We start from the raw sequence: 15,792 nt of genomic DNA on the forward strand, positions 1-15,792 counted from the left end.
GCCAATGTATTCAAGGCTATCCCTGACCTTTCCTTTTTTTTTTTTTTTTTTTTTTTTTTTTTTTTTTTTTTTTTTTTTTTTTTTTTTTTTTTTTAGTTAAATTCATATGGTTAGGTTTTGTTGTTAAGGTTTTTTTTTTTTTTTAAATAAGATACTTAATTTACTTATATTTCAAATATTGTACTTTTTCCTGGTTTCCCCTCCAAAAGCCCCCTATCCCCTATCCCCTCCCCACTTCTCACAAACCCAACCACTCCTGCTTTCTGGCCCTGGCATTCCCATATACTGGGGCATAGATCCTTCACAGGATCAAGAGCCTCTCCTCCCACTGATGACCAGCTAGGCCACCCTCTGCTACATATGCTACATATGCAGCTGGAGTCACAAGTCCCTTTCTTTTTTATCAGGTTCTATGTAGCTGGTTTTATATTAAGGTCTTTTATACATTTGGAGGTGAATTTTGTGGAAAGTGATAGGTTTGGATTTATTTGAGTTCTTTCTCTTCCTTACTTGGTGAAAGAGTTTTCAGACTATGTTGAATAAATTCCCAAGATGTTCCTAAAATCCAGGTAACATCATTCCTTGGGCTGGTGACTTAAAAAAGAAGAAATTGCAAAGCACAGGGATTCATATTGGCTTTTTGTTTGCAGCTGCTTCATCTTCTCTTCCTGACCATGATGGACTATATCCACTCCCAATGGGAGCCAAAATAAATATTTTTTCTTATTAAGTTTTTCTGGCCAGATATTTTGGTCATAAAAATGCAAGAAAATGAGCCATGACTGGCTGTTCTCACCTAGAATAATATCTTCTATTGTTACTCCTATGTCTTCTTGTGTCTAAGTGATTGTTTCTCTTGATACTTTCAAAATCCTCTTTGACAATTTACATTTAGTCTGTTTTGCTGTCTATCTGTCTATCTACCTACCTACCTACCTACCTATCCATTCACCTATCTATATGTATCAATATTATCATTGTTATTAGTTAAAGTGATATCTGTAGCTATTTTTTTCTTCTTAAGTGTATTTTTTTGGCTACAGCATACAAATAATTTGAGATTTTAATATTTTTTTATATAATTTTTCCTTCTTTGATTTGATAATTTCATGTGACTAGTCTTCCAATTTTTGTATTATTGTATTAAATTCTATGTTCCAGAACTTCTATTTGATTCTTCAAGTGTAGATATCTTTGTTAATGTTATAATTTGGGTTATTCTTTCCCTGAAATTTTATGGTACCCTTGCATTCCTTTGTAATTCATTAAACCTCCTTAACATAATTTCTTAGACTATTCTTCATTTTGGTGGGGTTTTCCATTACCAGTTTTGTTTTCTGTCATTACACACTGAGCAAAGTTGCATTCAGTATACCAAGCACACCAAAATGCTTTCCTAGAAATTCCCTCCACTAAAATTTTTCCTATGGTTATATCTTCTCTATGGTTAGGAGAGCCATGGATCAGGACCTTGGAGCAATGCTACTCTCTTGAGTTCTGTGCCTCAAGTAATCTTAATGAGCTTGAGTGGGAATGCCAAGGCTATTATTTGCTTTTGGCTATCTTCATGAATTTCTGAAGACTCTCGCCAAACTACAGGTAAGATGAGACAAAAATCAGAGCATGGCAGCTCACTAAAAACTGAGACAGTAAGAAACCACTGTGCTTCTCCCACTTCCTCCAGGGGTAGTAGCTTGAGCATCTGCATATTTTCTTTCTGTTATAGAGACTTGGTAACCATGGTAAACTTACCCCTGCCACTTTTTTTTTTCATTTGAGTCTTGCTAGCTACATTAACCGTCCTGCCTAATTTTTCATTTCCAACTACATTAAGCCATCTGGTTCAGTCAACACTTCATTTTACTGTTGTAACAAATTATCTACATGACAGAAAAAGCAGAAAATTATGCACCTACAAGTCATTAATCTATGAACTAAAATAAAAGTTATTATGGAAATAAATATTTTTTAGTCATATACTAGAACCCGAAGAAGAATATTAACAGATAACATCTAATATGTATTAAAAAGATAAACTATAGTTAGATTAGGTATGCTTCATATCTGAAGGAATGGTTGCATTTTAGGAAACATAAGAATATAATTAAATATATTAAAAATAAAAAGTCAAATCATGTCATCCTATCAGTTGATAGAGAAAAGTATTTTCTAAAATTCATTGTCAGTAAAATTATAAATTTAATATTAGAATTAAAATATTTACCTAATAAATTGATGATATTATTCTAAATACTTAATTCTTATTCTAAATTTGAAACAGTGAAGAAGTATTATTCTAAATACTTAATTCTTATTCTAAATTTGAAACAGTGAAGAAGTTTATTGTCATGTAGCTCTGATGGTTAAATAGCTACAAAGAATATAAATAGCAGTCAATATTCATAATTTGTACATATTAACTTCATGTTAAACTAGGAAAAAGATGATTGGGAAAGAAAAAATGATAGTCACACATGCTATATTTATTTTTACAAAAATATCTTAAATCCTACTGATAAATTATTGGAGATAAAGAATTTGTCAAAATGAATAAACATAAGCTTATAGGGTAAGTCATATTATACGTTGGAACATTTAAACATAAAAATCATCTCATGCTTTAGTTTCACATAAACTTATTTTGAACACCAAAATGAATAATAAGTAGTTTATCTGTAGCATTTAACATATTAATAAATAACATTAAATATGTCTAAATGCAGTTGACAGTGAATATAATAGTGTTAAGTATTAACCTAAAAGAATCTAGAGTCACTTAAGTGATAAGCCTAGAAGCATACCTGTGGAAGAGTATCTTGTTTACATTAATGATTGTAGATGACCTATCCTGACTATGAAAGAAACTTTCTTCTGGATAAGGATTCTGAATTGTATAAAAAATAGAGAAAGGAAGTGAGCAGCAGTATGCATGTATCTCTCTCTGATTCCAAGATCACATTTATATTAACATTTATCTCTTCCAACAATAACTAAGAAATGTTCTTGTTAACACACAGGATATCTCTACATCATTCTATATAAATGGCACAACAAATATTGTAAATGGTCTGGTATTATGGACGTTCCCATTATCTATGGGGTCATGGTCCAAGCTCTTCAGTGAATGCCTGAAATCACAGATGGGGTCAAACATACATGTGCTGTGCTTTCTCCTTTGAGTAGATTACTTAGTGTTCTTATTTCAGAGAAACCTATGTTAAAGATTTTTTAGGCTTAATCTTTTGAGTGCATAATATTAATAATCAGAAAACAGTGTTCATTCATACAAAAATTTAATGTATTCTCTATGCCAACTTTAACACTTAATACACACTGGCTATGACTTTTGTATTGTGTGATGTAGTTTGACTAAGAATGACCCCATAGGTTCATATATTTGGATATTCAGTCACTAAGGAGTGACTCTATTTGAGAAGGATAAGGAGGAGTGGCCTTGATGGAAGAACTATGTCACTGGGGGTGGGCTTTGAGGCGTCAAAAGTCTATATTGGGACCTATTTGTGCTCTTGTCCTGCTTCTTGAAGACCAGGATACAGTTGTCAGCCACTGCTTCAGCACTATGCTCCAGCCTGCTTCCCTCCATGATGATAGTAAACTAAAACCTGTAACTCTAAGCTTATGCCAAATTAAATACTTTCTTTTGTATGACTGACCTTGGTCATGGTATGTCTTCACAGAAATAGAGCAGTGACAAAGATAGATATAATACCAAAAAATGCACTTTTTATTCCTTCTTGACAATTTTGAAGATAGAGGTTGCATCCTTACCATAGAGCTTAACAAACGTTGCATTCAATTTGCTTTTTAAATATAAACTCAAAACTTCCACCTTCTCTCTTAATTATCTTAATTCTTCTGCTCTGCAGGTTCCCTTTGGCACACCTAATACCCTGTCATATTTACCTTAGATATTTAACACCAGCAAGGAAATGATCATTACTTGACAGAAGCATAACAATGCTGTCATGTAGCTCTGATGGTTAAATAGCTACAAAGAATTCCTTATTTCTGGAAATATCCATTTAATATTTTCATATTGTGACTCATCATGAGAAACTAAAAGTATTGGAAGCAGAGTGTTAAATAAGACACAGATGTTACTTCATGTCAAAGCTTTAGATGATCTCTGACCACATGAAGTAATCAACAGATATATATTCAAGGGAAAACTTGCAACTATAAGGTGTAACAGCTGCCTTCAGAGTGACACATATCACAGTCCCAGAATCTGCAAACAAGAGAGGATACGTGAGCTCGTCAGAGTGATTTTGGAGATTTTATTTAGATAGGAAAGGAAAAAAAAAACAGCAACCAGGATTACAATTGCTGATGTTCTTACTTTCAAAGGCTTCATACTTTTATGAAAAAGAAAATAGGTTTGTGAATTTTATCTTGGGTATTCCGAGCTTAGCCCAGAAGCCCAGAAGCTCAGAATACCCAAGATACAATTCACAAACCACATGAAACTCAAGAAGAAGGAAAATCATATTTTCTATCCATCTTAGAAGGGGGAACAAAACACCCATGGAAGGAGTTACAGAGACAAAGTGTAGAGTAGAGATTGAAGGAATGACATCTAGAGACTGACTCACCTGGGGATCCATCCCATTTACATTCACCAAACCCAGATACTAATGTAGATACAAACATGTGCTTCCTGACAGGAACCTGATATAGCTCTCTCCTGAGAGGCTCTGCCAGTGCCTCACAAATACAGAGGTGGACGCTCACAGCCATCCATTGGACTGAGCACAGGATCCCCAATGAAGGAACTGGAGAAAGGATCCAAGGACCTGAAGGGGTTTGCAGCCCCATAGGAGGAACAACAATATGAACAAGCCAGTATCCCCAGAGCTTCCAGGGACTAAACCACCAACCAAAGAGCACACATGGTGGGACTCATGGCTCCAACTGCATATGCAACAGATGATGGCCTAGTCAGACATCAATGGGAGGAGAGGCCCTTTGTCCTATGAAGGCTCTATGCCACAGTGTAGCAGAATGCCAGGGCCAGGAAGCAGAAGTGGGTGGGTTGGCGACCTGGGAGAGGGAGGAGGGGTTAGGAGAGGGTGTGTTTTGGAGGGGAAACCAGGAAAGGGGATAACATTTGAAATATAAATAAGGAAAATATCCAATAAAAAAATAAAGTAGGAGGAAAATCCAAAGTAATGAAAAACAAATTATTTGATATTGACTTTGTATGGTTTTCTTAATAAAATTTATGTGAAATTTGAATGTACTTCCTAAATTTGTGCCCCTACAGTGATCATGAAGAATGCCTAAGTACATGAATTAGGGTGAAGAAGTAGTTTATATCAGGTTTTCAAAACATTTGAGCTTATGATCAATATTCATTAAGCTGGTTAAAGTATAAATCTACCTGGAATACTATCAAAACATGGGACTTAAAAACGATTAATAAATTATGAAAATACTGACATGGAAAAAGAAAGTTACTCAAAATCATTAGAGATGATACTACAAACAACAGTCACAGTGACTGATGGGGTAGAGGTGTGGTTAGTGGGAGAGCTTTTGCTGAACATACCCTTGTTCAATATCTACCCCTTCAGACCAAAAACCTTTTGAAATAAGTTCCAATTGATGATTATTTACATCATAAATGCTATTCATGATCTCTCTCTGTCTCTCTCTGTCTCTCTGTCTCTCTGTTTCTCTGTCTCTCTGTGCCTCTGTCTCTGTCTCTCCCTCTGTCTCTCTCTCTCTCACACACATACTATATATATAGCATATATATCACATGTATAATATATATGATAGTTATTTGCCACTAATATACATTGTAATTTACTAATATAAATTAAGAAGTAAAATGTAATGATCCACTCACTGTATGTTGTGTGTCATCATTTTTACTATTTTTCTGTTTTTTTCCTAAGAGGGAATTTCGCTATATATTCAGGCTGCCACTGCATTTGCTATGTAGCTATGCTGACATCCAATGTGTCACTCTCTTGCCTCAGGCTCCTGAGTACAGGTGTATGCCACCATTCCTGGCTGCTTTGCTTTTAAAATCAGTTTTGTTTTAACTGACACTTTTATTATGAAAAATGCTATGATGAAATCGGATTACTTGCATACTATTTTATTTATTTATGTTTATATATGTTTCTGTGTTGTACATACATCATAATGTTTTTTTCCCTAAATTTTTCTCAGCCTGTTTATCATTTGTATAAAGGAGGGCTACTAATTTTTTGAGTTAATTTTGTATTCGTCCACTCTGCAGAAGGTGTTTACCCGTGATAGGAGTTCTCTGGGTCACTAATGTATAACACCATATCATCTGCAAATAGTGATACTTTGACTTCTTTCTAATTACTATCACCTTGTCCATACACAAGTGTATGCAAACTTGTGAAGGTCAGAGGACTCCTTCCACCTCGGGGGTTCCAAGGGTCAAACACAGAACTCAAGACTTGGTAGAAAGTATACCACCACAATGGTCCCCCTTCTATGTTAAATTTCAAATCACACAAACTTTGAGGATCCCCCCCCCAAATTCTAAAATATACTACCCGGTAGTAAAGAAAACACAGTTTGTGGTGTAACTCAAAGCTAGTGCCCATGCCCCTAGATTGACCTTTCTTATTAACAATTGTCATTTCAATCTCTCTTGACAATAATAATTCCTTTTGTTTATTTTGCTCTGCCATTTTTTTCAGTCTAAAAGAGACATTTGATTATACTTTCTTAAATGTTAAGAAATTATTTTAAAACACAGAATTGGCTCTTAACCATGCATCTAAATTTTAGATTATAGTGACTTTGTCATAAGTTGAAGATTTTATATATGAATAATGTGTATATATATATATATATATATATCCAGGCAAAAGAAAAATATTTTCATTCAATATATATTATATATATCTTAGAAATATCAGACCCTAACTATATTTATGTAGAACACTAAATACAGAAAACCTCAAGGAGTCAATTAAGCTGAATGCAGGGTTTGCAACCCAACTATATAATTATCTATTTAGACTAATTAATTATTTATTTTGAAATAATAACTCTCAGGTAAGATTATTTTTTATAATTACAGGCTATCCTTATTTAATGATAGCTAGTTTGGAACTTGCTATGTAGAGCAGGCAGGCCTTGCTCTCCTAGAGATGCATTTGCCTCTACCTCCTGAATGTTGGGATTTAAAGGTCTGCTCCACCATGCCTGGCCTCAGATACAAAATACAGTAGAAGGTAGTGAGGTTAGGAAATGGACACTTTATGAATATTCCAAATGAAGAAAGAAAATATAGAATTGGACTACTATGTTTTATTTTAAAAGATCGTTTTATCTGTCAGTCCATTCCTTTGATCCAGAAAAATATGTATCCCAAGGTGTCAGACAGCTCATGTCTTTTAGGTAAATATGAAGGAATTAAAATGCATGCTAAATAATAATGTTGAAAATTGAAAATTATAAGCTGTTCTTTAAAAATATCTAATTACCAGTGTTATATAAATGGAAATATATGTAAATATCTGAATGACAAAGCATATGACTGCATGGCAGTGGAATGCAAGAATGAATGCTTAGTGATTCAACTGCTAATATTAATAGATCAGCCAAGCATGATAATGGGAACTTTTCCATTTGGTAGAACTGGAGCAAAATTTGAATATTACAGCAGACATTTATATAGGAGACAGACACAGCCAACAAAAAAAAAATCCTTGTTATTTTATTTGAGAAAAAAATCTAAGCAATTTGATAATAGTAGATGTAACTAAAGAAATAACATTGGATGAATAAAGAATTGATTGCAGTCAATGGTTTTATATACCTTCCATGTATGTATTAAATATGTGGTATACACACCATCATATGATATGTTAAATTAAGAGCAATTGCTATGATAGGTTTGGAAAATCTAAAATGTTTATTTTGTAGGTGGAATTTTTTTTCCTTGGGCTAGGAAGAGTTCTAAATTTATTCAGTAGATAATGAAATCAGATAAAGATTGCAAATAATTTTTCTTGGACACCATAAAATCTGAATCTTACCAATGATAGTCTAAGGAGCTGAGATAAAACAATGCATACAAAAAAAATGAGAAAGCAAAATGGAGATGTTGGATGTTTATGTCACAAATTTATGTTGCTACAGAAGGGTTTAAATAACACAAAAAACCTACATCATTTGATATGTCTTGCTTTGTAAATGCTTAATCTTCTTTCTTAGTGTTAAATGCTATTCAGTCTCTTTGGAAACCATTAATTTTCTTTGTGGGAACATTTTGTTCTGCAACTGCATTGGCTCATGTAACCTGTTGTTTATGATATTTGTAACATGGCAATGACTGATCATTTTTCACTATGCCTCTAAATTTTAGATAATATTCACTCTGACATAAAGTCTAGAATCTGCTTTCTGTTTCTTCATACTGGAGTCTCATGATTTTTTTGTTTTGTCTCATTTTCTCAAGGTTGGTCACATTTAGAATGTGCCCCTGTCACTATACAACTGATTTGTTTTCATTCTGTGTTTACACTGAAGAACCATTGTGTTGAGTAAAAAAGGAAGATCCAAATCTGAGACCCGGAGAATAAAATCACTTCTAGTCAGAATGAGTAGGTGAGCCGTGAGGCTCGGAAGGACATGTGGTGGGAAAAGCAAGTAGATCTCTGTGAGATCAAGGCCAGCCTTGTCTACATAGCATGCTCTGAACTAGCAGGAGTTATATAATGATAGCCTGGTTTAAAAAGCAGAGAGCTCTCACTGACCGTCATCAGCATGGGACCTTATCCCTGAGGAACTCACGAGTCCAGTACCACGAGAGCCTATCTGGCACTTCTAGCTCCACGTAGGACTGTGCTTTTATATTTTGATTGCTCTTATATCTTTTATGACCTCTTTGGTGAAGGCAAAAAAAGGGGAGTTTGCCTTCTTCCTGGATAGAAAACAGGAGACATCCAACAAATGTTCAGAGAGTTGTTTTGCAAGCGGAGGTGGAAGAACTGATTCATCAAACCTAAATCCTTCAGTGCCTGTGAGAGCCCGTTGGGACTGAAGAAGCAGAAAAAAAAAAATGTGTCGTGGCTTCAATCTTCCTTCTTAGCTCAATCAAATCAGACTGAGACTGTGAAGTTTCTACCTGAAACAGTGTATAAAGTAATGAAGGAATCAGGCAGAATACAAAACTGCAGAGCAGGGGGAGAGCTGCTGAGAGTATGCCAGTGTGCACTGCCTGAGGGGGCTTCAGTTTAATTTTTCTAAACAAACAAACAGAAAAACCACTGCCATCTGCAGAGACGTTTTGTGGAACAGCCATATGCAGACTGCTCTACCTTAATTTGAAACCCGACCTTTAAAGATACTACAGATGTCCTTAAGATCTGCAGTTTAAAACTTATCAAAAAAAAAAAGGCAAAATTAGCTAGCTGGGTTCCAGGATCGCCATGAATTTTTGTCTGCGTGTGCAGAATGGGCAAGATAGCAGCGGTACAGAAAACCAACTTTTCAACCTAACGATTGCCCTTTTTCAGGCTGTGTTCATGTGGTCCTAGATACCCTCTGCTGTCACACTGCATTGTGAAGCCAGGTGACATCCTCAGTTGCTCCGCTCTGTTGCCTGCTGCATTTCCTCACATCTCCCTGCACTCTCCCTCTGGCTCTTGAAACAAGATAATATCGGTAATTTACTTGAGAGAACAGCAGAGGTTAAGTAAGGACAGGAGATGATTAAATCTGCCAGTAAAAGCTGGGACCAAAGGCTTCCATTTCCATACACTTCTCCATCACTGTTTTCAAACACAATTTAGTTCTTTCTACCCCTATGAGCCTCCTGATGGCCTCTTATCACTTTCTAATGGACTGTGAGTATCTAGTGAGTTTAGTTTCTGTTCATATTGAGCCCGCAGTGAACATGCAATAAAAGAGAGATGGGAAAACCCAAGTAGAGGCTAGAGGCAGAGGAGATTGCTGTCCTCAATAGCATCCCAGTGATACAGCAGAATTATGAAGGACGATGAAAGGACTGGTACCTCATAACTGAGTATCAAATTGGGATAAGGCAAGGAAACATTTGGTGGGGATGTTTCTGTCCCTTAAAAATAAGGACAGGATTTGTTTCAGTTGGTTTTGCTCAGGACACAACTGGTCATGGCCTTGGTCAAGTTTTTTTTTTTTTTCCCTAAACTTACCATTCCTTTTTATGTTTTAAATTTTAAGCAATTATTAGAGTACACACCAAATAGGAAAGTAGTTCCTTTGTAAAATGTTTAATTTTAATTGTCTATTTTAGAGAATTAGAAAGGTAGTCTAAAGACCAGGTCCCATTTTATAAATGGAAGGGAGAGAGGATATTGTTGCTATATAGTAAATGAAGAGTCTGTTTCCTCAGCTGTTAAAGGAATCACTTAGAGATATATACAGAAAATGATTTATTATGATTAATAAGGTTTTCCCTTAGGGAAAATACAGTGACTGATATAGTTTATTTTTGAAAGCTATGCTGGCATAGTGTTTTCTTTTGTCTAGTTGCTCCTGCTTTATTTCTGCTTCTTTTGTGCAGAATAGCATTGTGTTGAAAAACATTGTCTTAGGCTGTATTTCCTCAGCATCTTGAATAACACAAAGCTTATTTTCAGAACAAGCTTTACTGTTACTGGGTATACCGTAGTTATAGACAAATGTGGGATGCTCACGTGGTTAAAATATATCATTGTGCTTACATGGCCACAGCACCAGCAAAATGAGACAGGACTTTCAGCATCTTAGAATTCAAACATGCTCTTAGATGGTTCCCAGTCTGATTTTAAAGAGTGAGGTCAGAATGAGTTTCGCTGGTTAAAGTATCACTAATATAAAAACTACTCTGAAAAGTAGGACTCTATATAATGGAAAACAGAACAGCAGCATTCATTTCTTCCCCAAATATGTGATCGAAGGTTGCAAATTTTATGACACTATTGTGAGAAATTTTAAATGAAGTGTTTGCCTTTCTTTTTTTGTGTTCACTGTACCTGACTTTACCTTGAATACTTTTGAGTCAGTAGTTACAAGCAGCCACCTTCTCCTTTCAACAGTGTTTAATTTGTTACCTGTAATGGGGAGGCATTATCTGGTCGCTGCACAACCTTACTTTCCCCTGTATGATAAAGAAAACAATTAAACCATGTTTATAATATGGCAATCTGTTTTGGGTACTGTTAATGTGTATGTTAAGGGTGACAAGTTTTATAAGAATATCTAGATGCTTTATAAATATAATAAAAATTGCTTTAACTTGAAGTTATATTTTCCTCCCCCAAAATATATTCCTCTGGGCCTGTAGTATTATTATATGGAATCTCTTTCTATCTCTACTTCCTCTGCCACTCTCCCTCTCCTGCTGGGTTCTGACTTGGGGGTTGCTTCATCATTAGACATGCATGTTATTGCTTTAAATAAATATTAATATAGGTGGAAAAGAGTTCTTGTCAAGATCCATGTGCTGTCCTTTTAAAACATCCACAGATGCCTCTCAGGGAGAAATACTTTATCTTATCTCCATGCATGCATCCTCGTCTTCCTCACAACAGTACTCAAGACCATCTCGACAGAGACACAATGAGCCCAGTTCAATGCTGCCAACCAAATGAAACCTTCCATTGCTGCCTCATCCTGCAACTATAACAGCCCATGTTTGTCCTTTGGCATTCTCTAGGCTCTGCCCCTCCAACCACTTCATAGGATGGAAGGGAAGGGGAAATGATGGAATTATGTTATAACCTCACAGACTAAACCAATTTAAAAAGTAAATACAATCAAAGTGAGGAATACTCTTTGGAAAGCAGGAGTCTTCATATGCAGAGATAAATTTTAAACTGGATTATTATGAAAATTTAAAAAATTGATAGAATGAATATATTTAGCGTTGGATGGAATAGGGAAAGTGACCTCAAACACTAGGTATAGCTAATGGCTAGGTATAGCTAATGAGATAGCAAGTAAATATGAAGCATGATGATGTTGAGTGGATGGGGAAGATGTGATTAACTCTACTGAATAGTGAGAGGTGGCCCATGGAAGCATGGAGTCATTGTCACTGTCTTTGGATGACATGGAAGTAACTGATGACCTTGACAAAAATAGTGGCACTTGCAGTGATAAGAAGAGATATTATACAGCCAGAACTTTGATGATATCACTTGCAAAATGTCTGCTACTAGAGTTGAAATCTGTTAATAAATCCTCTGAGTCTAAATTTATTTATTGATGTTTGTCCCAGGTTGGTTTTCCCATAATATTATTCAATGTTTGTATTCATAATTTTATATAATTATGGATATTATAGAAATAAAAAACAAACTGACTTCTCTAAAGTAGGAGAAAACCTCAGACCTAAGTTAACCTCTTAAATTAAACATTTAACTTGTTAGCTGTAAAATTCAGAGTTAAGAAGCCAACTGCATTTAAAAACAAATCAGACTGGGGGAGAACTGTGTTTTTACCTGATGGTTTTATTAGCATGTATATTGAGATGTATACTAGAACACCAAAAAGTTATTTTAAAAGGTGCTGTGAAGTTATAATATCTGGAGGGGATACTTGTAATTTATTCTTTCAATACTTGGCAGATGGCAAATGTAAGTAAGTAACTTTATTTGAAGAAAAAATTCATTTCTTTAACAGCATGTTTGTTTTTTGATCAAGCTCAGTTTAAATCTCCCACTTGCTATGACTGGCAAGGTCCCTCTACTTCCTATGGGTGAAGACCACTGGAAGAGCATCAACACAATGCACAATGATGCTCTGAGAAATCAATATTTACTGTTTAACTGAAGGTAGAGAGACTCAGGTTTGGAGCTCATCATGGTCGGTGAATACTTCTTTAATGGTGGATGAGAGATAAGAGGAAGCCATCATATATTAATTCAGCCTATTAAACCCTCCTGACATACATATGCACAATACAACCTGCTGCTTCAAGTGTTTGCTAGTTTCCTGCCTGCAGTGCTCCATCTGTTCAGGAAGGGCTCTTTAAGTGCTTTAGCTAAGGGGTAGAGAATGTCAGCACACTTCCTGAAAGTTTTCTTTAAGGTTTTGTGTACTGTATAATGGTGTTCAACATAATATATTGAAACAAGGACTTTACAAACAGAACTCATTCTTTTAATGTCTTTGTCTTTTAAACATCACAGCTTGAAAATGCTCAGAACATAGAAAAATACAGCATAGAGTGCTTTATGGAAATGAATTGTGTAGGTGGCAAAATACCCCTGCTCCAGGGGGCAGATGACTGCTGTGGACTAGCCAAATATAATTACAATTCATCTCTCAATTATAAATATGTCATTTTTTTCTCAAAGGGGGTATGTTTGTAAAGTGTTTTTAAATATCTTAAGAACAAACAAACCTATTCAATAGTGAACAATGTATTCCAAAGTGTGAATTATAGCACTAGGCATATAATAAAATTAGAGGAAGATAGACAAGGCCTACTGTTCTTCAGTCTTGGATTGTACATATAGTGATTTCTATACAATTTAATAAGCAATTTCCTTTTTCTCAAAATAGAACCTATAATTATAAAACAGGGTATGTTTAAGTTAAGTCCAAAAAGCATCCATGCAAAACTTAGTGTTCAGTTTGCAAAGATAAATATGCAAAAGTAATTTGATCACTACAATTTCCTTCTCTTTTCCATTTGATTTCTTTTTAAGGTATGTTTTATTTTATTTTGTATGAATTGTATATTGTGCATGTTGTATGTATACATGGTGTATGCCTATGAGTGTACAGTTGCCCATACACATGGGTCCACATGAGGAGGCCAGAAATGTCTTCAAAGAAGTCTTCAGTTATCTTCTTCATCAATTTCTCCTTTATTACCACAAGAAGGGATTCTCACCAAACTTGATACTTACTGTTTCAGCTAGTCTAGCTACTCAGCAAGTTTTGGGTATCCAACTATCTCTGTTCCCCAACACTAGAGTTAGAGGCATTCACAGCCATTCCCATGAAAGCCTGTGTTTTGGGACTTTGAACTAAAGTCCATATGCTTGCATGAGAACTCTTACCCACTAAACCATGTCTCCAGCTCCTCATCCATTTAATTTTTACAAACACTTGCAGAAAGTTTTTTTGTAGATCTGCACACTATCTCTGGGCCTTTTTCCACATAGTAAATTTAACAGACAATACAGGGAAGTTGCCTCAGAATGGCTGTCAGTGTTTCACTGGGATCTATTATTCTTGCCAAATATGCTTATACAATGGAAAAGTTATTGCAAAAAGAATACTATTTCAAAGGTTTTGTCAACAAGATGTAACTCTCAAACCTTTTTCTTATATGTCCCTCTTAGTGTTTTTTTCTAAGTTTCTGGCTGTTTGATCGTCTACAATCTCATTCTGTGATCCTCTTCAGTGGAAATAATCCAAAGCAGTGAAATAATTAATTATATTTGTTTTCAACAAGAAGTGATTCATGAAGTCACACTTCTATGTCTTTTTGAAATGTCACTGCAAATAGAAATAGAAAAGGAAAAGTTGTGCTTAATTTGTAAACAAGTTGCATAGAATTGGTGAAATGTATTGTACTGAGAATAATGATTTATATCAACAAAGATAAAAGCATTCTATGCAAAGCAGAAAAGGAAACTCTGATCCTTTCATAATGGAAAACCCATGACAATTTTCTGATAATATAAGTATCTCAGCACAAAATTGCATTTTCTTAATCCTTATTTTATTTCCATTTCTTTTAAACAGTTTTCCATTTCAGCATTTACTTTTATATATTTGCCCCAAAAGACATGATCTACAATTTACAAATGCTCAGTATCCATGATGACTAGAAACTTTTGAAAAATATTAATAAATTTGTAATATATAAACAGATGTTTTAGAAGTTAATTAAAATTTCCATATATAGTCAAAAGTTTTAAATTATTGAAACAAAAATTTGTCATATACACATTGATCTTTAATTAAAAATATAAATCAACATCCAATATAAAATATGCTTATTTTACTCATGAAAAGAAGTGGTAGGTGAGTTAATCTATAAAGTATTAGCATACAGTTGCTGATGAGGATGGGGGATCTGAAGCTACCTCTCTACAAAAAGTGAATGAACAAGGAATAGAGAGATAGCCCAGTGTTCAAGAGCAGATGACAAACCACTTATAACAACTTAGATTCAGGGGATCTAACACCATCTTCTGGCCTCCTCAAATACCTGCACTCAGATGCACATACATAGTCTCATAACATAAAATAGGAAAGTCTGTTTGTTTGTTTTAAAGTAGAACGATATAGGGGTTCATCAAGGCTAGAAAGTGCAATGAAAAAAAGAAGACTTATTAAAAAAAAAAAGGGCAAGTAGCAATGTGACTTCCCAGTGGTGTGGTAGGACATAGGAACCCATGCAAAAGATAGATCAGGAAGTCCTGATGAGAGAATGGTAGGTGTAACCACAGGATAAGCAAACTGTTTTGAATGCCTTCAGTTCAGCTAGTGATGCTATTGAGATATGGACTTCTCTAGTACAGATAGTGAAGAAGGAGAAGAAGAGGAAGAAGAAGAAGGAGAAGAGGAAGAAGAAGAAAAGAAGAAGAAGAAGAAGAAGAAGAAGAAGAAGAAGAAGAAGAAGAAGAAGAAGAAGAAGAAGAAGAAGGGGAAGGAAGGGGAAGAAGAAGAAGAAGAAGGGGAAGGAAGGGGAAGGGGAAGAAGAAGAAGAAGAAGAAGAAGAAGAAGAAGAAGAAGAAGAAGAAGAAGAAGAAGAAGAAGAAGAAGGAGGAGGAGGAGGAGGAGGAG

The sequence above is a fragment of the Mus caroli genome, chromosome 9 (assembly GCF_900094665.2).
Source record: "Mus caroli chromosome 9, CAROLI_EIJ_v1.1, whole genome shotgun sequence".
In the NCBI taxonomy this organism is placed as follows: domain Eukaryota; kingdom Metazoa; phylum Chordata; class Mammalia; order Rodentia; family Muridae; genus Mus; species Mus caroli.